This window comes from Perca flavescens, chromosome 8, assembly GCF_004354835.1.
Source record: "Perca flavescens isolate YP-PL-M2 chromosome 8, PFLA_1.0, whole genome shotgun sequence".
Lineage (NCBI taxonomy): Eukaryota > Metazoa > Chordata > Actinopteri > Perciformes > Percidae > Perca > Perca flavescens.
This window is the reverse complement of record NC_041338.1, coordinates 23,781,814-23,806,333: the sequence shown is the minus strand read 5'-3', so window position 1 is coordinate 23,806,333 and position 24,520 is coordinate 23,781,814. Positions and strand designations below refer to the sequence as shown.

The following is a 24,520-nucleotide window of genomic DNA, read 5'->3' as shown; positions in this document are numbered from 1 at the left end:
ATTCTGATAGTCGATTAATCGTTAAGACACTGCTTTTCTTTGTCATATGCAATAATAAATTATCTGAAACAGCCAAAACAAAGAGTCAAGACAAACATTTGTGGATATGACCTCGGAGATATTAAGACACTATAATGTTTTTTTTTCACTATTTTGTAACATTCCGTAGACTACACAAGCTATTAATTAATCAAAAATATATTGGCGGACCGATAATGAAAATGATTGTTAGTTGCAACTCTACTAGTTCCGTATAATGTGTGCGTATAATTTAAGTGCCATCCTGTACAATAAAAGCTGCAGTTCTAAGTGGGGCAATATGTTAAAAAAAGATGTCCTTCTTTGTCATTGACAGGGTGCTTAGTGTTCTTATCTTAAAACAAAAATTCTGGCTACAACAATTGTGCCACATTACATTGACAGTTTGAGTGTAAAATCAAAGTCTACTTTCTCCATCTGTGGGGCTCCAGGTGACCTTTGAACACTCCATACTACAGATCTAAGGTTGTGTGGTATTGCTTTTAGTTTCTGTTAAGAGGAATAAGCAACAGGTATCACTGTAGCGATCATTAACTGAATACTACATTAATCAGCTTTGCAGCATGACGTGTTTGAGCACAATGCTCAGGTCAGGTTAATTTGATAGTGTCAGCTACTGCCAAACAACCTTACAAAACTCCATATCTTAACTGCACGTACCTGCTCTATTGTGCAATGCACAGGAAAGAAAAGAAATCTTTGTTAAAGCTTAAAGAATGAAAAGGTGTGACACTCCTATAACGGCTCATATTACAGGAGTTTCTGTCCCACTATTTTTCTTGGATGAACTTTAGTTTAATTCCCACAGATCATAGAGGGCTTTAGTTCTGCATGCTCACAGTTGCGAAGAGGAATTTATGGAGATAAGTGTCCAAAGCCACAGAAAATTGGTTAAATATTTGCATAGGCCTGCTGTTCAGTTTTCCACAAATCAATATATCACTGCATGTTAGTTGACACTGGCAAACTCATTTATCCACAAAGTCTACAACAATTCTTAAGAAAACATCAGAACAAAGCCACAAGACAACTATTATACCAATAATGCTGATTAACTGAACGTAGGAGTGAGAAGTGAAAGGAAATTCAATACAGACATCCCAGTTACAACTGCAAACGCTCCATTACTGTTGCCACAGGGAGCTCCTCATTAAATGCAACCAACAGGAGATTCAGTTTCATGTGAGGTATAGCAATCAATAGAAAAATGTAGCGAGTGAAGCTATTCCTGGCTTCTATCAAGGGGCTCCTGACTCTTAGTCAATAAACAGTCTGATGCTTGTTGCAAACACAGACATCTCCAAATCTGAGCTGGGGAGATGACATTTGAAGGAGCAGGAAGGCCATGATAAAGGCCAGAGATCAACACACAAAAATGGTTATTTCTAAAGCAGTAGGTCTACACACACATGACTTGAATATGAAAAATACAGGCAGACATACTCTATTCTGTCAATTTAGTCTCCAAAAGGAGGAATAACTCTTTATAAAGCAAATGAAAAATTAAGTATAATTCTTCTCAGTTAAGTTGTTTGAAATAGGCTGTTTTATTGATTTTAAGTCTCTGAAAAATGTATCTGAACAGGAGAGCTAATAGATCAAAATCCATTATTCCTCTAACCACTGATGCACACAGTCCAGATACTATGTAAAAGCTGTTAAAAGGAAATATAATCACGGATGTCTGAAGATTGAAGAATTTCAACCTACAGCAGAGGGGACTGTGATTCTTAATGACCATGATGACAAAAGCAGACAAGGTCACAGTCTGAAGTTTTTGGGACAATGCCCCCTACCAGCAGCCGACATGATGTCAGTGGACTTTAACATGTAACAGACAAGGAGGGCGGCCATAAGCATCTTTAGCGTCCTTTGTGTGGAACAATTTCAAAGTGAGACGCCACTAACATTAATTCTGTGTTTGTGTGACAATCAGAAAAAGAGGCCCGTATGCATCAAGCTGAATCCAACTGAGGTAGGTAGAGAGAGCTAGACTCAGCGTGAATGAGAGAACAAGGGCCCCTCTGACAGCACAGAAATCTATATGCAACTCTGCACTTCACTGCTCTCTCCTGCATGATGCATAAACTGAATCATCCCTTTCACTCCCTACACAGACGTGATAGTGTGCTCTGGCTATGGATGATACTCTCCCATCTCTCTGTCTATGATCTCCTCTTAAATCTGTCCAGGGTATCTTTCTACATCCCCTCCAGCAACATATCTACCTTATTAGATCAGTTTCACATAATCATTGCATACTAGGTCTGGGTATCACCACTGTTTGTCCGATTTGATTTAATTTCTGATTCAATGTCAATTTGGGATGTTTCATTGCAAAACCAATTTTGCTTGGATATGAAAGTGATTCTACAATTGTACAAGGTTCCCTCTAACCTGGTGCATTATTAAAAGTATCAGTAATATGTTGATTTTGACCCCAAAGCAGTTACATTAATATCTTTTTTATTTTATTTCATTCAGATATATTGAGGTGAGAAGTCAAGGGACCCCTTTTACATTGGCCTTGCCAGTTTTTCCCTCGCCAAAATGTAGCCTATCTTTGGAGCGTTAACATCCTTCCTGACAATCAATAGATCGATTGTAGATTTTATAAATAGATATTAGATCATTTAAATTAAAATCGATTTGAACTGCAAAAGTTTTTTTTTAAACCCAGCCCTATTGCATACGTCGATTACAGATTATTAAACACTGAGGGTCTAATCAAAGGCATAGGTTTGGTTTTATTAGTGGGAGGACACAATTAAGTCTCGGGTTCTTCAACCAATGAACCTGGCAAATAACACATTATAATGAAAACATGTGCATTCCATGAGACTAACAACACCATAGAAATGTGGCTTACATTTCTTAATAACTGGAAAAGCATATGGTTTCATTACAGTAATAGAGAATGATATGGACTGAGATGATGTATTAACATCTCCACAAGCCACAATAACCAAACAAACCCAACTAAATAGATAAATAAAAAAGCATAAGACTTAAAGGCTGAAATACAGTTTAAGTCTCTCTAAAATCAATTATTGTCACAGGAACATGCTGCCAAATTAGGACTTTGAAAAGTGAGGGGGGCATCTCCAGTAGAAACTGAATGTTATGCTTTTGGGTGGGAAATAAGTGACACAAAAGTGGTCACATTTTGACTGATGAGACATAGGCATTTGCTCACTCGCCCATCATCCAAATAAGTAATAACAATAGTTTTGTCAGTCCAGTTTTGTCAGATCGTCCATGAAGTGAAAATAATTAGCTGAGGAGGGGAAGAGACCATTAAAGCCCATGTTGCAGGTAAACCACCACTGTTGATTAATAGGTACATATGGGGGGTTGGGTATCTGTGTAAATGTTTATTACCTACAAGCAAATTGCAAAAATTCTTTAGAAAATAAACCCTGCAACATGGGCTTTACATGAAGCAGTAAGAGGCTCTACTGGGAATAGGAAGAAAAGAACTGAATCACTAACACGTGGTTGTAATAAGAAGAGAACTCCCATAAATAGGCAACTCTGTCAAAATGAAACTGAAAGCTTACAGAATATGAATGAATAAATAATTTTATTATTGCCTCATGCACAAAAAAGTATGCCCAGCCCAAACGGGCTTACAAGACACCATTATTTATAGCAAGGGACCAGAATAGCAACATAAATTAAACAAATAAACCTTAAACCCTAACCCTTACACTAATATCACCAAATCATATATATTGTACTAAGTTCTTGTAATGCAAAGTTAAATTTACTCTTTCTCAAAATGTTTCATATACCAGAATAAATCATTGGACATTTTATTTTCAACACTGTAAAAAGTCTTCGCAGTAGAATGTCAACAAAGGGTTTTATATTTAACTAAACAGGGAAATTTCCAGCACTCTTTACCAGTCATTTCCTGTAATATAGCTCTTGGTATACAGTTAAACTGTCAATATCCCTGAGAGGCAGAGACTGTCCAATGACAGCACTACTTATACAATTCTGAGTATTATAAATAGAAGCACTGCGTATCATGCTTAAACAGGTGGCACCAACATTAACATTTACCATCCGAGTAGAGTAGGAGGGGTCAAGGCTCCCTGGATTCCACACACAACCTGTTGACTGGAAAAGTGTTGACTGATAACTACGACCTGTTCGCATGCCTGTCATCTCAGGAAGCCACGCACACACACGCACGCACACACATGCACACACGCACACACACACACACACACACACACACACACACACACACACACACACACACACACACACACACACACACACACACACACACACACACACACACACACACACACACACACACACACACACACACACACACACACACACACACACACACACACACACACACTTCACACCCCTTAGACAACCCAGGTCACATGCTCCCAGATGTGGCCAAACTGTGATTAACGTTTCCCCTCTTGCCCCCTTGACACCTTCACACTGCTGAAGGACTCTCAGATGTGTGAAGAAGCAGATGTTAAATGTGGAGGACATCATCTGTCAGGAGAGGCTTTAATGGAGGAGCACGCCTGCACATATGGACAGAGTGGCTGATTCACCATGCGGACGATGTGGGAGTAGTGTTGACACAGTTCTGCACCGGTCCTACTGTCTCTCAGGTTATTTTGCAACTACTCATCCAGATCCAAAGATACCCATCTATGAGTAAGACATTACAACACTTCTGTAAGAGTATCAGGTGAACAGACGGATCTCATGAAGTGGCGTATGTATGATACGCCAATTCGTATGCCATTTTGGGCATGTTATCAAGACGGCGCATACTCGCTTTTTAGCGTGTTTATCAACGCCGTTTGGCCTCCCGTGACTTACATTACCATGCGATTGCGTGTGAATTTACGCCGTAGCGAGTATGACTGTAGTATAACTGCTTGCTAAAAATGTACTTACTGACCAAACTAACATAAGCTTGCTAATCTGTTGATCCGTTTAGACTGAAGAGTAAAAGAGGTCATCTAAAATATTGTCAACACGTATGACTTGGCTGACACTTGATAAAGTTCTGTCTAGTAATGTTGTAAACTGGAAAGATTTAAAATTTAATTTCACAAAAATAACACAGAATACTTCCAAATGTCATGCTAATAACATTAAACTAAATGACCAAATCAACTAGTTAAGCATAATCAGATATGTCCCTCTCATCCTCAAACGCATGAATTTGACTAATTGTGAAACATAGATTTATTTATATATACAAATAGAATTAAAACAAAGTAATACCTAAACTTACAAAGGATTGGCAGGAACGTTTAATATATTATGTGCGCAAGTAAAACCGTGGCTTCCTGTTTAAATAGTTTTGGGTATGCTAAAAAAGGTTTCCTAGTAACAGATTGACACATTACTAAAGTATTTACTAGCTATCTCATTTCTTACATTACAATGGTGCAACCTGATTAGATACATGTCTTCTTTAAAACTTAGGAAGGACTTTACACACAAACTTACAGTAGTAATGGATTCACGAATAACCGGTGTAACCCAATCCAGTTCCCAAGTTAATAGAAATTCAGAAGTCTGTATTTCTGATTAGGTGACTGAAGTCTGAAGAAATACCCTCTCTTTCCTGCTCGACCCATTTTAAGTCCAATCCCCAGACCCAGCTAAGAGTAATTAATGACTCATTCATCCCTGAGTGAACCATACAGCAGTAATTATGACCATATGCCATTCCAAAGACTTTTAATTGCCTAATTAAAATCTTATTAAACTATTGAACAGAAATAGGGGACATTTTGAACTTAAGGTTCAGGGGAGTTAAATTCATCAAGCTTGCTTCTCCTCTGGGGCTTGTGACACACGGTCAGAGGTTGTGAATTTTATCACAAGCGCTGACTTCTTAAAACATCCCAATTTTGAAGCTATCAGGCACTAAGAATGTATTGATAGATTAAAGTAATATATGGCTGTGAAAGTGGATGAGCATATTTCATCACCTATATCTTTGAAACCTTTGCAAGTGCCTAAATCAACCCGGTTTTAGAAGTAAAAATATTTGAAATGATATTCCATTTCAGCTTTGTGCAAATTTCCATAACAGATGTGGAGCCAGCAGAAGCAGCTTGCTGATGAAATGTAAAACAGCAGAGCTGGGTCTGTCGCCGGGCCTGCTATCACTATCAAGGCCGAAGTGGGTGAAAAAAGATCAACAGGTGCTCTACGAGAGACAGAAAAGTGCATTAATACTCAGAGAAGAGACAGAGAAGCAAATGAAAAGGCAATGGCACATTTTTCTTTCTGAAGGTGATAATAAGTACTTCTAGTCACCTCATCAAACTCAAAATGTATTTATTGGTACGATGGAGATGGAAATCACCTGAGAGTGACTAATATCACCAGACAAATACTAGGTTCAATGAGAAATACTAGGTTCTTTACAACTGTGTGAGAGTCATTTGGCTCTCTTGGCTTAGTGCCCTTTTATTCCTGGTACTCCAGCCAAATCTCCCTGTCAAAACACGTCACACAGGGCATAATGGATTAAAACTATTCATGTGTTGTCATTAATGAACCCTCAAACATGGTAAACACTGAGGGATCGGGGAGAAACTGGCAGAAAATTTTACTTTTCTTTCTATCTGCACCCTTTTCAGCTTTCAACAATCCAGTGAAAGCTGATCCACTTTTAGGAAGCAGCCTGCCCTGTTGATCTTGCTGAGATGGCCTATTTCTTTTCTAGAGTCTGTTTTACTGTTGTCACACCCTTTGCTGAGGAAAAGGAAAACCTATAAGTTTGAGAGTATCCAGAGTTTTATCATTTGATATACCTTCCAGACACCAATTACTGGAATGATGAAAAATCTCTTCTTTATCCATCCATCTGAAGCATTTTGAATGCTCAGTCCACTGACCCATTACATGAATCCTGAGCATATGCAGTGTATAATAAGCTGACAGATATTCTACAAATTCAGTGGTCAAAAGTTTAAATGATTTTGAGGTTGACATTCAATAATTACATCTGCAACCCCCATAGAAAGACTTTCTTCTTTACTGGGCTACATAACATATTCTGACATTTGCTGGAGCACCAAAGCAAGAGCCATACTACAGGCCACTGCTGCTGCTTACACCACAATTGTTTATACTATAATAATTATTTGTACTGTAATAAATATTGCTTATAAAAAGGGTGAACACAAGTGCTCTGTAAGTAATGCCAGTGCTTGAATCTTTATACACTTTTGTATTTAAAGTGAAATAAATAGAAAATATTTCACTGATAACTAAGTTAAAGTTGTGGCTTCATCTTCCAGCTGCAGTTGTTGCTCAAAGACTCATTTAACAGCATAGTTTAGGCATTGATATATGCATTTATTGTGCAAGATTAATTAAATATCTCACACCCTCAGCGGCAGCTGGAAAATTCAAATCAGTCTCTGCTGTCAACACAGTAATGCTCATGAGCAAAGTTAACAATTATCATCTTGCACGTTTATGCTGCAGTATTAGGACCAGGGTGACATTTTTGACATATTTCCTATGTCAAAGTCTTCTGCTGAAAACTAATACTACATTTACAATGTTGGTGATGAGATATACATATGAACCTCTTGCAATGAAATTACAGTGTAACTGTTTTTCCATTTCTCTTTTCCATTGCACACATGGAGCAAACACTTTCAGAATGGCTTATAGGTTGCCGACTTCACACTGTCCTTTAAGAAAAAATAACATTTAAAATGCATACAAGGTAACATTTTGTTTAGATAGTCAAAAGTTGTTGCTCAATAATCAGGTGCCAAAAGGTAGATTTTTAAACAAAGAGAGTTTTACTAACTGGTAACACACTGAACGTGGCCCAACTCAAGTGCGGGCAGTAACTACTATTACTAGCTTCAGGTCTCGGATTAATTCTATTTTACATATTATATCCATTACTGTTTATAGAGTGGTTGTCCTGCTACTGAGAGCATTCGTTAAAAATAAGCAAGGGTTTTGGTATCACATACAGTATAATATTGTTCAGTGTACTATTCAAGATATCGAGGGGCCTGTGTTTTTTTATAAGGGGTCCTGGCGTCTGTCAGACACAGGTGAGGAGCTGTTTCAGCCCTGGCTGCTGTAAGTAGGTCAGGCCTGTTGAAACACTCACTCCCATTTAAAATATCTCCACTTGTTTGCCATATAATTCTGTCTGCATCTGGAGTGAAATACTGATCCTGATAGAGCGAGTACTGATAACACAGCATTGACCTGAGGTGCTTTATCTCGCTTGTTCTTGTTTACCTTCGCTAACTTGATTTGTTAGAATAGATAAGTTGACGATACAAAACTACAGTATGCAGAGGTTGTTGTTAAAATATGTTCATGTGTAATTACCCTAAATGTCAAACACAAAAAAATTATATTATCGTATTCTATAATTAGGCTAGAATGTGCTTAAATGGACATCACCTTACATTTTAATTTGGCATATATAGCTTATAATTGATCAGAGGACAGTATTTAACACATGGACTGAAAATTAATCACCAGATAAATAAATGCATAAAAAAATAATTAACAATACTATGCTTTGCTAAAAAAAAAAAAAAGTCTGTGGGACACAAATGAAAAGCTGTGAAAAATGCTAAGCGAAACTTGAGTTTTGAATATTTTATCACAAATACTACGCACATGTATCTTTTGGAGAAGTCAACTGAAAAGTAACTATTGTGCTGCATTAATATTTGCTGGCCATGTAAATGTATGGACCATTCAATCTCCAACAAAGCATTGAAATATTTATCCTCTTCGAAATTGATTAGGCTGGTGTGGCATCCATGAAAGGCTGTAAACAAAGCGGCGTGGCTGTTCTCCCTTGATGTCCACAGCAAGAAGCTGCACGCATTCCAGTAGCTTAGAGGCTTAGACAGAAGCTCAGGCTATGGGCCATTGGGCAAAGAGCTGCACACATCCATCACTGTGTGAGACCGATAAAAGGCTCAGAATGTCCGCTTCTCCACATGCCCATCAACGGCGCAAACCATAGACCCGCCTTAAACTTGACTCAAGAGTTTTTTGGAGTCTACAAAGCACGTCGTAACCCTCAAGATCAAACCAGTAGGTGACTCGCTGTTTGAGGTTTCATAAGTCTTACTGTCGAGGTGTACTGTGGAGTTATGTAAACAAATAAAAGTTGTTTACAGTGTTACTCACCAAAATGCATTATGTGTATCTTTGGGATCTAACAAATGTGATAAATGCATTTCCTTCCTCATAAAACACTTGTGAAGCCCATTTTAGGCATTAAAGGAGAGGTAGATCAGTGGAATAGTGTGACACCATTGGCAGGATATGAATTGCCTCCCCCTCATGCAGGTGTGCGCGCATGTGTGTCATCATGTGGGTCCTTATGTGCAAGACAAACAAAACCGGGACCTACTCATAGAAAAATGTCTCCATTGCGCTACTAAAGGGTCAAAAACTCCACAGTAAACCTTAAATGTACAGAGGAATGATGCAGTTCTAAACTGGTAAGTGATGGCCTCCCAAAATGTAATCGACAAACTTTCTATCAAACGACTAATAAATTAACAAACTAATAGATTCAGCACTAATAATGATCTTGTAAAGCCCCATTAAGCTGGGCAGCTGAGACCGATTCCATTGATCAATCAAAGACTGAGAGAGAGTTAAGAAAAAAATGTTTTTTCTCTAGTGTAAAATGATTTTTCCAGAGCAGCTGTAATGTTTGTTTTTTTTTTACCCTTTTTTAAAATCACAAGCAATAATCAATGATAGCCCAGGGAGTGGTGTGTTCATCCAAGCAGGTGTAATCAGGTTCATGTTCACTCTTTAATCATCTATTGTACAGCCCATTTTAAATGACACCGGTGAGAACTGTTTAAAGGCTAATCCAGTTGTGTGCTAAGTAAATTTGATTTACTATGCCCCGAGCGTAAATCTAGTGCCTAGCACGCCTTGCAAGACTACAAGGAGCAAAGTGAAATTTGTACTTCTTGTTTGTTTTTTGTTTTTTTAAATATGAATTAACAAATATTAATGATAGGTCTCTAACTTGGTTTGATTATTTGCATATTTCAGAAATTTCATTTAAGAATACACAACTCTTAACATGCCATCGACATAGACTTATCTTCCTTTATAATCACATTACATAAAAAAACATTTTAAGTGATGCAGATGGCATTTATTGCTCTTGGAACACATTTGAATAACAACACAAAGACCAGCCAATACTCTAGTTTATGATATAGAGTATACAAATGCTGAATAACCCAACACATAAAGTATAGACAATTTGCTTTCTTAGACCTGGGTTTGTACTGGTGCATCTGCTTCTAATCTCTGGCTACAATCCTCAACATATCTTAAAAGTTGATATCAAACATAAGACAAATCCTCTTTATTTGACCTATTTATTTATTCATGGGGGTAGTCTGTCCCCTTTATGTGGGGTCTGAGAGTGGGGCAGCTGCCCCCCACATGCAGTGACCTCACTTAGTAAAGATCAATAGCAGGCTGCACATTCCTCACTCCAAGTCCTCAGGAGTCACTTAGGCCTTGGGATCCCAGTCATCCAAGCCATCTTGTGAATCCTTTAGCGCACTGATATTTGGGATAAATTCCAATCATTGACATCCAACATCCAAGACGACCAGATTTGACCTATGAGGGCAGCGTATGTGATAAACCATACGGGGGAGGCAAACTCTTGTCACTCAAGAGTATCCCCCTATAGACCATGCTAATGCAGTCACTCAAGGGCAAATTTGTAAAGCTAGCATTGCTCAGTTTAGATCTAATTTTACATGTTTGTACTTTTTGCCTGTGCCCTTTTCCATTTTCCCTTTCAAATCACACTGTACACAGCCTAGCGCACAGCTAAATTATGGGGCCCACATTGATCCCTCGGCTAGATGATTTAATGGCTGACTGACTGTTCTATTTAACCAGACAAGCATAATAAGGGGATTAGCAACCTATCAGATGACAGAGTTCAGTGTGCTTGGTTGCAGGTATACAGGCAGATATCCTATATCACATGATTGGTTAATTGCTGTGCAGGTGGTATAAATAAGTTTATTCTATGGAAGTAAAATGTTTGGGAAGTAATAATTACTAAAAACTAAATCAGACCACAGTTCATGATATTGTTAGTGCCAAGTTGTTAGTTAAGAGTTTGTTAAGACAGAAAAGGACCTTTAAAGTTAATGTACCTCTTTTGCTTGCAGTGAAAAGCCAACACTAGTGTGCGTCTGAGATGCAATCAGAGCCCTGACACGTCCATACAGCGCCCAGGCCCCCACAGCGGGATGCGTGTAGGTGGGAGCTGATGTCATGGAGAGATGGAGATGAAATGATGTGTTACTAGAAAGCTGAGCCTCTTCACTGTGATATCAGAGTCCGTGACATGTCCTTAGACATCTTAACCTACTTTCACAACTTATAGCGTTAAGGCCTGGTCAAGAAAAGTAGTATATTTCAAAATTTTACAGTTAATAATGAAAACATTTTTTACTTTCAGATGTAGCTTAGAAATAAAATCTATAATACAAAAGGGTTAGACTGATATCAGAAAAAAAGAAATGTTTTAAAAAAAACAGTTAAGTCATGTTGGCAATTATCTACTTTCTTATGTCTCACAGTCACTCAATTCCTACAAACCCAAAAGACTGCTTGGTAGCTCACGCTGTGCTCCGACGTTATGCAGCAAGTGATTCATCACATTATTTATAAACTATAAGATGAAAGGTCAGTGATTTGACCCATGAGCAGGGACAGAATAAATATGACTTGTTTAGCTTGCATCGCAAACTAAACATAAGGAAAAGTGGAAAAATACAGAGGCCAGAATTCAGACAGTGAACATTTTTCTCTGAACTTACAGCAACTTTTAATCCATTGCTATGCAAGGGAAGCCGTGTAGTATTGTTAAGAAACAGAAAGACGTTTAGATTATTGTTTTTCATATACAGCACATATTCTCTGTCAATGTAGAGGCAGACGAGATAAAATATTGTTATAGGGTTAGTTGTTGTTGTGTTATTGTTATAATATTGTTATTAGAAAGCATGTATCCTCTCTCTCTCTATCACCTAAACCAGTAAGACCCACTGACCACAGCAGAAGTCATATTTAAAAGAAAAAAAAGAAGAAAAAAAAAACCATCAACAGCATTAGTTCCTGTGAGCTTAAACTGCACCTGCATGCTGAACAGCTTCATCCAGTCCAGATGTCTGGAGGCTTCGCTAGCCCCAGAGCCAGCTCATCTATAACTGTCTCCTCAACTGCCCAGACTCTGGTGGATAACTGCCAGAAAGAAAGCAGAGATGCAGAGGGATCTGAGCCCTGCAGACACTCACACTGCACAAAAAGTGCTGAAAGAGGCCATAAGATGGCTTGTGTGCTGTGTCTTAATATATCACATCTTCAATCCCATCTGATGAATTATTCAGACGGTGCTATCTACTGTGCCTCTCACCTAAAACATCTGCCCTGCCAGCCTGTCTGCCAGGTCTGGCTTACATTCTGTTCTGCCAGAGGAAGCTTTTAGTCTGCTGCTGTCCTGTGGTCTCTGTTACAGTTAACCCCGTTCCTCTATCTCTATTTCTATCTCTTGGACTAGAGGCATAAAGCATTGAGGGAAAGAGATTATGTTACTGTGTCAATGATCCATCTGTACAAGATTTTAAAAAGAAAACCGTATATTTTTGCTACTACTGTGCTAATCCCTGGGTTGTCAAGACTGGGGTATGCTTGAATCATAGTAGTTTGTACGATGTGTCGTCCAACCATATCTAAAGGCAAAGTCCTTAGTTCTAAAAGGCCAAACTCTGAAACCACAAGAAAAGCCTGCCTTTATTATGAGACATGACAAGTTAAAACCCTGCTTCATTTCTCCCGTCAGCACAACTGGCCAATTTCTGCATTAAGTGGGTTTGATTTTGTTATAAAGTTACAAAAATTGTTGGACGCTGCCTCCCCTATTCTGACATCAGTGAGGTGTGGGGTCGAGGGAGTTTCAGACGCTGTTCGACGAACTAACAGGCACTTTTGATAAGGTACACTGACCCCTCGTGTCACATGGACACCAAACACTTGGCTATTTTCCATGCTTTACCATAAAAAAAAGTAAAATCTGGCAAAGTCTTTGACTTTGGGGCGATTAGATGCATAGCATTTCAACTCTGGGCTACATCAACGAGGGGGGACACCAAGCAAAAAACACAGACCAGAGCAGGTTGCATTACATACTTCCAAACCATTAAAGTGAGGAGCGTACTTGAGGAATAAAAGGTGCACGCTCACCCCCCCATGCACTGTTGATGGATCTTAGCAGAGCGTGAAATGACTAAATAGCAGCATCATGTCTCCTTCGTGTCATCTTCCTTTGCACATTTCTCATTCATAACTTTCAGCAAGAATGTCTGACTGAAAAGCATGCGACCCACCCAGCACTATTTGTGTCCAAGGTTACAGAAGAACAACTTTATCAGTCAGAAGAGTCATGTGCATCAAATATTTCACTGCAACCTACTTCTTAGTAAAGGATGGTACTGTACATCAGTATATAAAAAATAGTACAGGTTAATTAATAATTAGACATCTGTGATCAGAGAGTTACGGCAGGAATGTCTGGGGTCAGTAGCACCATTAGCAGAGTAAAGGGCACAACCTGGAATGCTCAGAGATATCAAATCACAGCTGTGGGGGAGGGACAGGCCGCTAAACAAGGCTCGGTTAGAGGCGGATCCCATTAATCAGTCCTACTCGCGTACTCATGTCAGGAGGCACACAAACATCTGACCACTAACAACAGCCTGATGCACGTTTTGCTGTGTGTGGCAACTTATAGCCGTCCCTTAAGTTCAGTGCCAGGGGTGCAGAAATACACATAGCTACGAGGATTAAAATAGAACTTTATTATTAAACATATAACATGCAAGAGGAACAGGTGTGAGGTGAAGGGGGATGGAAACACACCCCGAAAAGACAATTTTGCGATTCTCACACCAACACATAAGAAACGCTGACATACGTGTAAAAATACTCCACATGGTTTTCCAAATCTGTTTCACAGGCTTATGTACGGTTAAAATAAGACGCTGCGAGAACAAGGCAGGACCCCGGCGTGCTTCATACATATGTGATGGGTTATATATGTATGAATATGTATGAACACTGCCTTTTTTGCCGGGTTAAAAAGGCAGATCTGAGGGTCTGTGAGACACTAGAGTAAATACAGAGATCTGGCTACGTTCCATGTCCACAGTCATTTCCCACATTGTGGCACAGTGCTGGACTGGGAATAAACAGAGGAGCCCGCTGTGCTCCCAGAATGCATGTTTGCAGAGTTCCCATCAGTGAGTACACAGTAATAGGACTCCCTGAAGGCCTGTATTTAACCTTTAGGTTACAAGTGGCTGGCCACTCCACAGCCCACCCCTCCTATGCCTCAGCTATTAACCCTTTTCTCACTCTATTTTGTCAGCACAAACAGAAACAAAGTCAGATAAAATTATAAGATCTAAAGATCATTTGGTATGATTGAAAGGTCCAGAACAGCTACTAAAAAAACTTTTGGGATTATTTTGTCAACTGCTTTTTCCAAGTTCAAACATTAACTTTAAATCTCAACTTTTAGACCCACATGAAAGAGAAGTCCTTAAAGTGCTCAGAAAAAAAAAATTGACATTTCAACATCTACAGTTCAATGACAACTGGGCAAACTGCTGATGAGGATCATGCGATATGATCAAAAGCTCCAGTGCAATACCTTGTGGTCAGTGTCATTCTGACCATTCCCTAATTTAACAGGATGTGAAACATTATCAATGAAGCTTGATAAACACAGCAGAGATGGCTTTAAGTTAACAGGTTGTACTTTTTTAAGCAACATTTTTGAGTAAGAGCTTTCTTTTCTACAAATGATTGACTAATTTTATGGCAACTGAATATGGTGTGCAGGTTTCTACAACCGTTTATATATATTTTTTCTGTTTTGCAGAGTAAGATAGGAGATACAACACTAGACTATGCTTTAGTACTAGCTGTTTTTAAATATATATTGCATTACTGCAGTAAGCATAGCTCTTGTCTTGGAAGGCAGCACGCAATATTTTAGTTAAAGTTTAAAAACATACCTTGAATTTCTTGAGAGAAATAACAGTATTACATCCAATTCAAAGCTATGCTCTTATGTACATTATTGCCTGTAATTGCACACAAAGGTTGTTTAAACTTGTCTTATTGGCGTAAAAACTAAACTTACATTTGTGACATCAAACCATATGAAGGGCAAAAGAGCACATAAAGGAAATCAAAAAGGAAAATGTCACACACACACACACACACACACACACACACACACACACACACACACACACACACACACACACACACACACACACACACACACACACACACACACACACACACACACACACACACACAGGGAGAAAGTCAACCTCACTATACAAACAGATGAAGAAGAAGAGTAGCAGAGTAGCCTAATGCTGAGAAAAAGCCCTTGGGATATGCTGACAAAATGGAAATGTGAATATGGGGCCAGCATAGGGGATTAAGCTGTGATAAAATGATAGAGTATGATTTATTTCTTCTTTGTCTTTTCTCCTCTGAACAGATGTAGTAATCTGCAACAGGTTGCTCATTGCTTTAAGGCTGCTTTACACAAAAGCATAATTTTATCCTTTTGTGTATATTCCTTTGAGCCAGACTGATCTCATTAAGTGGCATATGTATGACACGCCAATTCGTATGCCATTATTGGTGTGTTATCAAGACGCATACTTTTTGCGCGTTTATCAACGCCGTTTGGCCTCCATTGACTTACATTACCTTGCATGTGAATTGACGCCGTAGCAAGTAGTATGAAAGGGCGAAAATCCGTGTAGGGAGGTTGGTCAGGGTGGAGGATGGGTAAAATACAGGGCTTTTACCCAGGAGAGCGGGGATCACGTCCCGCGCGTGACTTTGTGTCCTCGCGTCTGATGTATCCTTTCCACATTTGTTGTTTTCCTAAACCCAACCCCATTCTTTTGTTCCAAAACCCAACCGTTTGTTCTTTTCCTAAACCCAACCCACGTGTGACATTTCCTAAACCCAATCGTAGCCTCGCGAGAACACGTAGCCTCACAATAACACGCCACGTGGTGTGTATGTTTACCCTGCAACGCTGCAGACTGCCGTCCGCTGTATAGTGCGTAGACATACACGCAGATAGCTCAAAATGCGTACAGATAACACGCCACTTGGCTTTAGGAAAGTGGCGTGTGTTTATGTGAAGTCATGATATTACGTTGTTTCAGAAGACTTGATGTAGAACAGCACTGCATCGGATAAATATTCGCTCAAGAAAGGAATGTTTCAGCGTTCCAGTTTAACTCTGTACACTGATATACTCAGGCTTTCTCTGCAAGTGACTGTCACCATGTTATGAAATATAGTTTTACATAGAAGTCTGGATTTGAGTTATTGATATTACAGGCACCATGCTTTACCAACGGGCCAAAGCTTTTCTGACAGCATCATACAGGCAGTTCATTGTCAAGGCCGCCGGTATCCAGAATGCAACTGCCAGCTGTTTTCTTTGTGGATCAAACCAAAAGAAAACAGCAGGCCAAGGTCAGCACAGACAGGCTTTTCTCCTACAGCAGACAGATGAATCTCTATATAGCAGGCCATAAAACAAAGACTCTCTCTGTCACAAATGAGAGAAAAATTGCTCTAGGTTGTTTACATTTCTTTAAACCATTCACAATTGTCTTAGGTCTGGATACAGCGACGGTGGCTCTGCAAAATCTCGGGAAGGACCTTTTTTGGTGTAATATTTGCACCCCGAAAAAGAAAACGCCCCTTATAATATTAAATTAACTGTTCACATAATACAGTAACATGAGCCATTTAAATTAGCTGGAAACATGGTTAAATAATTTGCTCTTAACAGTGTATCACTGTGTACTTTATCCATAGCAATCCTCTCATATCGGTCCTAGTTAGATTGTTAATGTCGTAAACATATTCCTTGTAAATCTTTACAATCATTTCCCGAAAGAAACAAGCAGGCCTGCCTTGTTGCACAATCTAAATTTTCTTCAAAACTTACAATTTTCAGCACGTAGCGTGCTAGCTCAACGTTTGTTGCTGTTTCTCAAAGTCAACGGAGTTTGAGAATGGCAATGCACAGAATGGAAGGTGAGGGACATCTGGCACATGAGCCACGCGCGGGATGTCAGGCAATTATCCTGGAAATGTACTTCCATTGATCCAGACTAGTGTATTAATAACAGAAAAATTTAACAAAGTGCAATAATAATAATACATTTTATTTGAAAATCCTTTTTCGGGACCCAAAGCACCAGGCATAGTGAATAAATCATGACGTAGGCCTACATGAAGCATGTGACATGTTTTTTTTTTTCTTTTCAAAATTGTATTAAATCAACAGCATATTCATAGATTGTCAATGAGACACAAATTATTATTCCAAGCAAAGTCTTTTATACTGTATGTCTTTAAACATGACCGAGAGGGACCTTTAAATGTAAAAAAACAAACAAAAATACAATAAAAACAAAAGCCCACTCCACTGGTGGAAAATAACACATGCTGCTTCACAAAACAGTTGACAGCTTTGTCAAACTCTAATGACACCGGAGAAGGAGCTTGAGAGCTTTTCAAGCAAAAAGGTACTTGACAGTGCACACTCAAAAGTAAGCAAGAAGAGTAAATACAAATCTTAAATTGACCTCATTGACTTTTGACAAACTTTTCCATTTATGGTTTCTATCCATCAACTACTACCCACACATCTAACAATTTGGCATTAGTCTGGATTGTGCTGCCAGCAGCGTGTGGGTGAGAGATTTGAATTTCACACAAGAACACCTGATGCTTTTGTCTTGTAGCTGCCAGCATCACATCGTGAACCCAGAAAAAAAAAAAAAAAGTTACAATTTGACTGTGCTGGCCCTCAGCTATCACAACTAGACGCAAGACAATTAGGACTTTGTGTTGATATTTATGTTCTTGTTTTCGTCCATCAGCTTTTCCACACTCCTCTGGGTTCACACAAAGTTTCCAGGCTGGGAGAGGATGTGTGTGCACTGGCTGCCACATTCACTAACTCCTATCTGTGGAAAGAGGCCCCACTCCCAGTCACAGGCTTACTCCTGATGAGTTGTGCCTCAGCTTAAAGAGTCAGAGCCATCCTCTGTTTTTTTCTGCATTACTAGAGACACTCACACACAAGCCAGCAAGCCTTAAAATACGAACATAAAATAGCTGGAAAAAAAGTCCAAGACCAACATATTGTAATGCAAGGGTAGCTCCTACACAATCACACACACACACAGTCTTTAATGACCCCCTTGCCCTGCTATCTCCTTGCGATAAAGACCTACTGGAGAGAGCGGAGGGCTGTTTCGTGCCTGCTCACACCCACTTTTCCCTTTAAAGAGAGAAACTAACAACAAACCCAACACGGACTTAGTCATAAAAGGTTTATATATAATTCTCTAACAGGGAAATTACATCCTGGCATCTTTTCAATAGGTAACCAGAACTGCAGCATAGGCTACACACATCAATGATTCATGAAGCCACGGCACCACACAGTAAATGAACACAGAGGTAGTCTCTATCACAGCTGTACTTACGCTATGTCCAACTCAGCCGAGAAACAAAAACTTCCTTTAGATCTAAAAAAAAATTATAAAAGGTTTCCTTTAGGTGACACAGACAGATTGATTCCTCCTCCAGGAAATGTCAGATAAAAATCCAGAGAAACAACAGAGTTAAAGGTCTATTACAGTAGATGACAGCTCTGAGGTCCACACTCTCCCTCTCCCTGACACTGTGTCGTACTACAGCCTGCCTCTGGCCACTCAACCCACTGGAGCTCCTCCCATCACACACTGCCAGAGAAGGAGGGAGGGAGGAAGGGAGGGAGGGAGGAAGGGAGGGAGGGAGGGAGGAAGGGAGGGAGGAAGGGAGGGAGGGAGGGAAGGAGGAAGGGAGGCAAAGAGGGAGTAGAAGTAGTTATGCTTGCACAGAATGATCTTGACTCCTTTTACATTAACCACCAAAGTGCAAAATTAAATATTACTCATATTTTTTAAGAGCAGTGTAACTAACTATTATTACATTTTAGAGAATATGTTACACTGTATAAAGACCTCCTAAGTCCTTAAGAACGTAAAAAGAATAAGACTTTAATCAGTTTGGGACTTTTTTTCTTTCCCTTCACACTAATTCCCATTATTACCTGGTTAATTTGCTTGATTTCAACCCGTGCAAATAAATAAAATAAAACTTTCAAATGTCTCCTGTGATTGAATGGTCACAAGACTGCTGACTGTCCGCTTTTGGGAAATCATTCTCACATGATGCAAAAGCACATTTTGAGGTTACACAAGAAAAAAAACATCCATGCACCGTACGATGACATGACTGGATTTATAATGTGAGCAGGAACTAGGTCTAAATGAGACAAAGTCCTAATCACATTGAATGTAACGTTTTTTTTTTTTATAGCTCTCTTGGGGGTTGGTTCCCTGTTATGGACTGCAGATGTTTGCCTCTCAGCCAGCTGCTTGCATCCATATAAAGCCTGACTTTAATGATTGTAATTACCAGTAACTTCAAGCTACCGGAAAAAAAAACTAATCTGTCTTTCCTAAATCAGTCATCAATTAACCACTTTCTTTGTATTTAATATCAGAGAGAAGTTAAACATTTTAAAAGTTAAGGCAACATCATTTATGTTTACACATAATTTGTGTAATCACACTGTAAAACAGATCTGCTATCAGAGGCCACCCATAAACCATTTACCTCTTTTACAACATGTAAAAATCACCAATGATCATCAAGAACATGTTGAGAAAAAAGTAGACCAGAACTGTAACATTCAAAAACTCGTCACTAAGAGAAAAAGCTCCTTATGTAAAACATGGTACTCTTTTTCTTTGTACTCCTTCCATTTGTGCCCTTAGACTTACAATTATGTATCATTATATTATGTAACATTTTAAAAATCACTGAGAATAATAAGCCTACTACCATTCCTGCTACATGCTGTAAGGTTGCTACCTCACTGTACTGTATATTTCAGGCTTTAAACATCACTACATTGTCCTTTTTTGGTTGATCAAATGATAGATCCAATATGTGCCTGTCATGGTCAAAATGTTTGTTTAGGTACAAATACTGTATGCACTTCTCCTGTGCCCTCAGTTTTAAGCATAATGGTTAAGTATGGTTAAGTAAGGTTAAGGTTAAGTTATTCATTTCTTCATAAGGATTTTTTTTTTTTTTCATTTGCAAGTGAACTATATATCCCCAGTTTTGCAACACTGCCACCCTGCTGGCATAAAATATAGCAAATTATTAAATACGTAATCAATAACAAATCCAGCAGAGAGATACAGGCTACATAAAAGGCACATGAAGAAGACAATAAGAGTTAGGGTGTAAAGTTGTGTCACAAAGTAGTTCTAAAATAATACTCAAACTAACATTGGCAAGGACAAGGTTTTCAGGCCATGACATTGAAGGTACAACAGAAGTGATGCAACGGTCTCAGAAGGGGCCGTTTCATGACTTGAAAAGGGGACACTCAGCTCCAAAAAACTGCATGGTCTTTGTTTTATAAAAACAGCCTGGATGTATTTGTTACTAGTACTTTGATATTGATAAACCTATATCAACATTGTTATTAAATGTAAAATATGCATTCTATATATTGCAGAGACAAAAGGAGATGTGCATGTTTGATGATATGTCAATGAATGTACACAAAAAAGCCCTCTTTAAAAGTAAAGTGTTCACATGCCTTCTCCAAAAATATTTCCAGGGTAAATAGAGAGAAGTGTAAGATACCGGGGTGTTGAGACGGGGACGCCGGTTTCTAAAATAGCAGATGCTAATTATACACTTTAGGCATCTGCTAAGGAGGGAGACGCGATGCCAAGTTTGAGGTGTTAGGATTCTGAATGTAGGCTCAGTGTATCGACAGAGTCAAGATTCCTCGCGGTCACCTGAGACGTACGTATGCCACGAAAAGGATACTCCCTGGATGTCTTATTTACAGCCCTAGTCAAACAGACTGGCCTTTTTCATTGCTTATGACCCTTTTAATGTGGCTGTTATCATAATGTTGCTTTTCATTGCCCCTGTTCTCCCTGACTTCTACACAAAGTGCACCCCACCAGTTGAAAAAAAATGCAGAAACTTTAATTGGTTGCAAATGGTTAACACTTGTGTTTTGAGACAATGACACATTTTGGATGTTAACCCAAGGCTACTTTTGAAATGAGTTAGGGTTACCCATACATATAAGACAATTGAGTATACTGCTTGAAAAATTAGGTTGAAGACATTCCGTTTAGTGTACAGAAATCTGTTGCTTTGTGTTGGAAAGTAAAATACAACCTTTTTACCCAATGATAGGTTGATATGAAAGGTTGTATTTGTTAGAGAATATTCCGAAAAGACAGTTGTACTACTATATGTTTTGTATTTATGGTGATTTGTATTTCTGTTGTAAATATTGGTATCTTTAAAAAAATATTTTTTTATTGATGATAATGTTTTTGTATGTTTTGTATCTATGGTGATCTATAAGTCACATGACGATCAATTAAGTGTATATAAACAAACTGGAAACAGCTGCAGAAACCAAACTGATAAAAGGCAGAAACATTTGGATCACATGAAAAATCAAGGTTTGAACGTTGTCCTCAGGATGTTTCACACACAGCTGGCTGAAGTGCTGACAGCTCATTCTATATAAATGAATAACAGTCTAGGAATTACAGCTCTGCGATAAGCCTTCGTGTTTCACGTATTAGCTTAATGGAAACACACCAGATAGCAGCACTAGGCTACTTAGAGTCACTGAGGCTGACAGAAGCACTGAAGACAACTGAGCCACCCTGACACCCAACTCTCAGCTTCATGTTACCACTTCCGTGTTCAGCCATTACACTGTTTGACTGTGTCATCGAGACAAAACTCGGGTTTTACAGCAGTAATGTGTGCGTTAAAGCACTGTCCAATGTGTTGAAATACTGTAATTTTGTGATTCATGTGACAAAAAATGTGACCGATATAAAAACAACATAATTCCCAGTAAACAAACTAACTCTGATTTCTCAAGCAAAACAGCTAACAAAGTCACAACTACTCAGTCAAGGCCGCACCTTGTCCTCACACCACTTGCATTTGCCCCGATGGCCTGATTTTTCAGCCTCAGTCTTACTGTAATGTAGAAACCAGGAAACTATAAAACACTGACGCTAATGTGTCATTACTTGTACGTGGTTTGGATGTTTAACCCCTACACATATGGTTTTATTATTAAGTAGCCTCATGGTTGTTAAATTAATTGTATTCCACACTGTGACAGCATCAGCTTGTTCCAACTCTTCATTTGACCTAAAGGATGTTTAGACAGAGAGAAATACTTGGAACTTTTTTATGGTGTGCAACCCTTTTTTTCTTTTGATAAACGATTTATATTTTTACACATAAGCCCCCACTTTCTCCGCCTGGAACACACACGCTGTCTTTTTTGGACTCAAACCCAAGAATGCTTTTTTTATAAGCGTGCCATTAAATGTCTTGGTCATAATTTAATACACATTGCACCAATATTCAACCTGACAGGTTTGGTATCTTTTAAAAATTCTGGATCTTCACTACGTCCATTACATTCAATCCATTGCCAAATGAGTTGCTACAAAGCTAATTAAGACTATCAGCTCCACACAACTCTCTCTATATTTCTCAGTATGGCTATGTTCAGAATATTGTGTCGTCTGGCAACTTTCGCGTGCAGAAACTTGAGTGAAGATAATAACCTCTTCTGAAGAGTCCATCGATTTCTGACATTTAATAAGTAAACTAAGCAAGGAAATATCTAGGAGAATTATGTATAATAAAAAATAAAAATTAGTTGCAGCCCTACTTTAAATCTTTATTAAATCATTATTTGTCTTATAATTTATTATAGGACAGCTGAAGACATGAAAGGGGAGAGAGAGAGCGCGCGCGCTCTACCAGGTGAGCCGCACAGGCACCCACAAAAACCTAATTTTAAACTAAATAGGATACGTTTCCTATATGTAGTAAAGCTGAATGAGCTGTCCGGAAAAGTACCAGCTGAGGTGGCGTTGTGACTCACAACTGAGGTGAGTGACTCATTTTGTGTGACTGGTTCAGCAGGTTGGATGATGTGTAATATACCTAGAATATGATCAATCACGCTCTTCTCAGATGGCCTGGTGTATGTATGTGGGATGTTGAGGTTTTTCATCCTGTGACAAAGCTTTGGGGAAAAAATGAACCTGTGATGGCTTGGCAGGACACAAGCAAAGGCATTACTCCACCACTTCTGCCATCGTATCTCTCCAGCAGAGAGGGTTTGTGGGATGAATGCCCTCTGGCAGGGAGGTGATGTCAATGAACAATCCCTGGTGTGTGTGTGTGTGTGTGTGTGTGTGTGTGTGTGTGTGTGTGTGTGTGTATGTATGTATTTATGTATGTATATCTACGTGACTCACCCCTGGATCTTTCATTAGACTCATTTTCAACATACTATCTATTGCTCACTTGTCTGAAACCGCTGCTGGAGTTCCCAGTATTACCAGTCACACGTCATCATCATCCTGTACCTGCGACTTATCACATGCTCTCTTTCTGGTGCTTGTTGCATGTGGCTGTTCTTCCCTCAATCCTTTTCTATACTGTGTCTATCTTTATAAAGAGAAATGTGTTTTTAGTGGCTTTGACTGCCAAACTATTTACTGGATTAACAATTTGTCAAACCAGAGCCAATGGCACAGCTCCAAAGCAAGTAGGCATGCTTAAAATTCAGCAGACAGAGCAAGAGGAACAGCTCGGATGCTCCTCAGGTGGCCCTCCTGTCAGCAGCTCAACTTTCCTGTATTTTCTGTCTCAGGACCCCTCCCCCACACATACACACCCCCACTACCACATACAGTAACAACCATGTCCTCCTCTGTGCAACAGAGGGGGGATTTAATCAAGCAATTATTTGTCTTCCTGTGGCAAGAAATTAGATTCAGCAGTCCAACAATGTCTATATAATTTCTCAAACCTCATGCCAGAGTGACAGGGTAATCAATTTGACCTTATACTGTGATTTTTCTATTCTCTATATTGTTGCATATCTCCCTTTAATAAAGCCGGTTGTATGAAGTCATTCTAGGTGACATTGTAAATCAATGAGCAGGGCAGCTGTATTGCAATATTACATTGAAAAAATTGTTGCATCAATTTAAAAAGGTATTGTGATTTGTAAGATATTTAACTTAGTGAATAATCACCAAAACCAGACATACTGTTTGGTTATTTTATTTATCATTCTTATCCATCCTATCTATTTATCTACACTGTATATTGTCAAGGTCCAATTAAAACCTGATGGTTTGTT

At 38.9% G+C, this 24,520-nt stretch overlaps 1 protein-coding gene across 3 annotated transcripts in view; it reads right to left on the bottom strand.

The window, feature by feature from the left end:
- sema4ba (sema domain, immunoglobulin domain (Ig), transmembrane domain (TM) and short cytoplasmic domain, (semaphorin) 4Ba) overlaps positions 1-24,520 on the bottom strand; it is a 76,142-nt gene that overhangs the window by 20,917 nt on the left and 30,705 nt on the right. Inside the window, exon 1 of one of the 3 annotated variants that reach the window (XM_028585991.1) lies at positions 18,720-18,899. The exons of 1 other annotated variant lie outside the window; for it this stretch is intronic. The gene's annotated coding sequence lies outside the window, so the exon portion shown is untranslated. Of the gene's footprint in view, positions 1-11,258; positions 11,308-18,719; positions 18,900-24,520 lie in introns of those variants that run through there. One more of the 3 variants, XM_028585994.1, reaches the window with a different exon arrangement.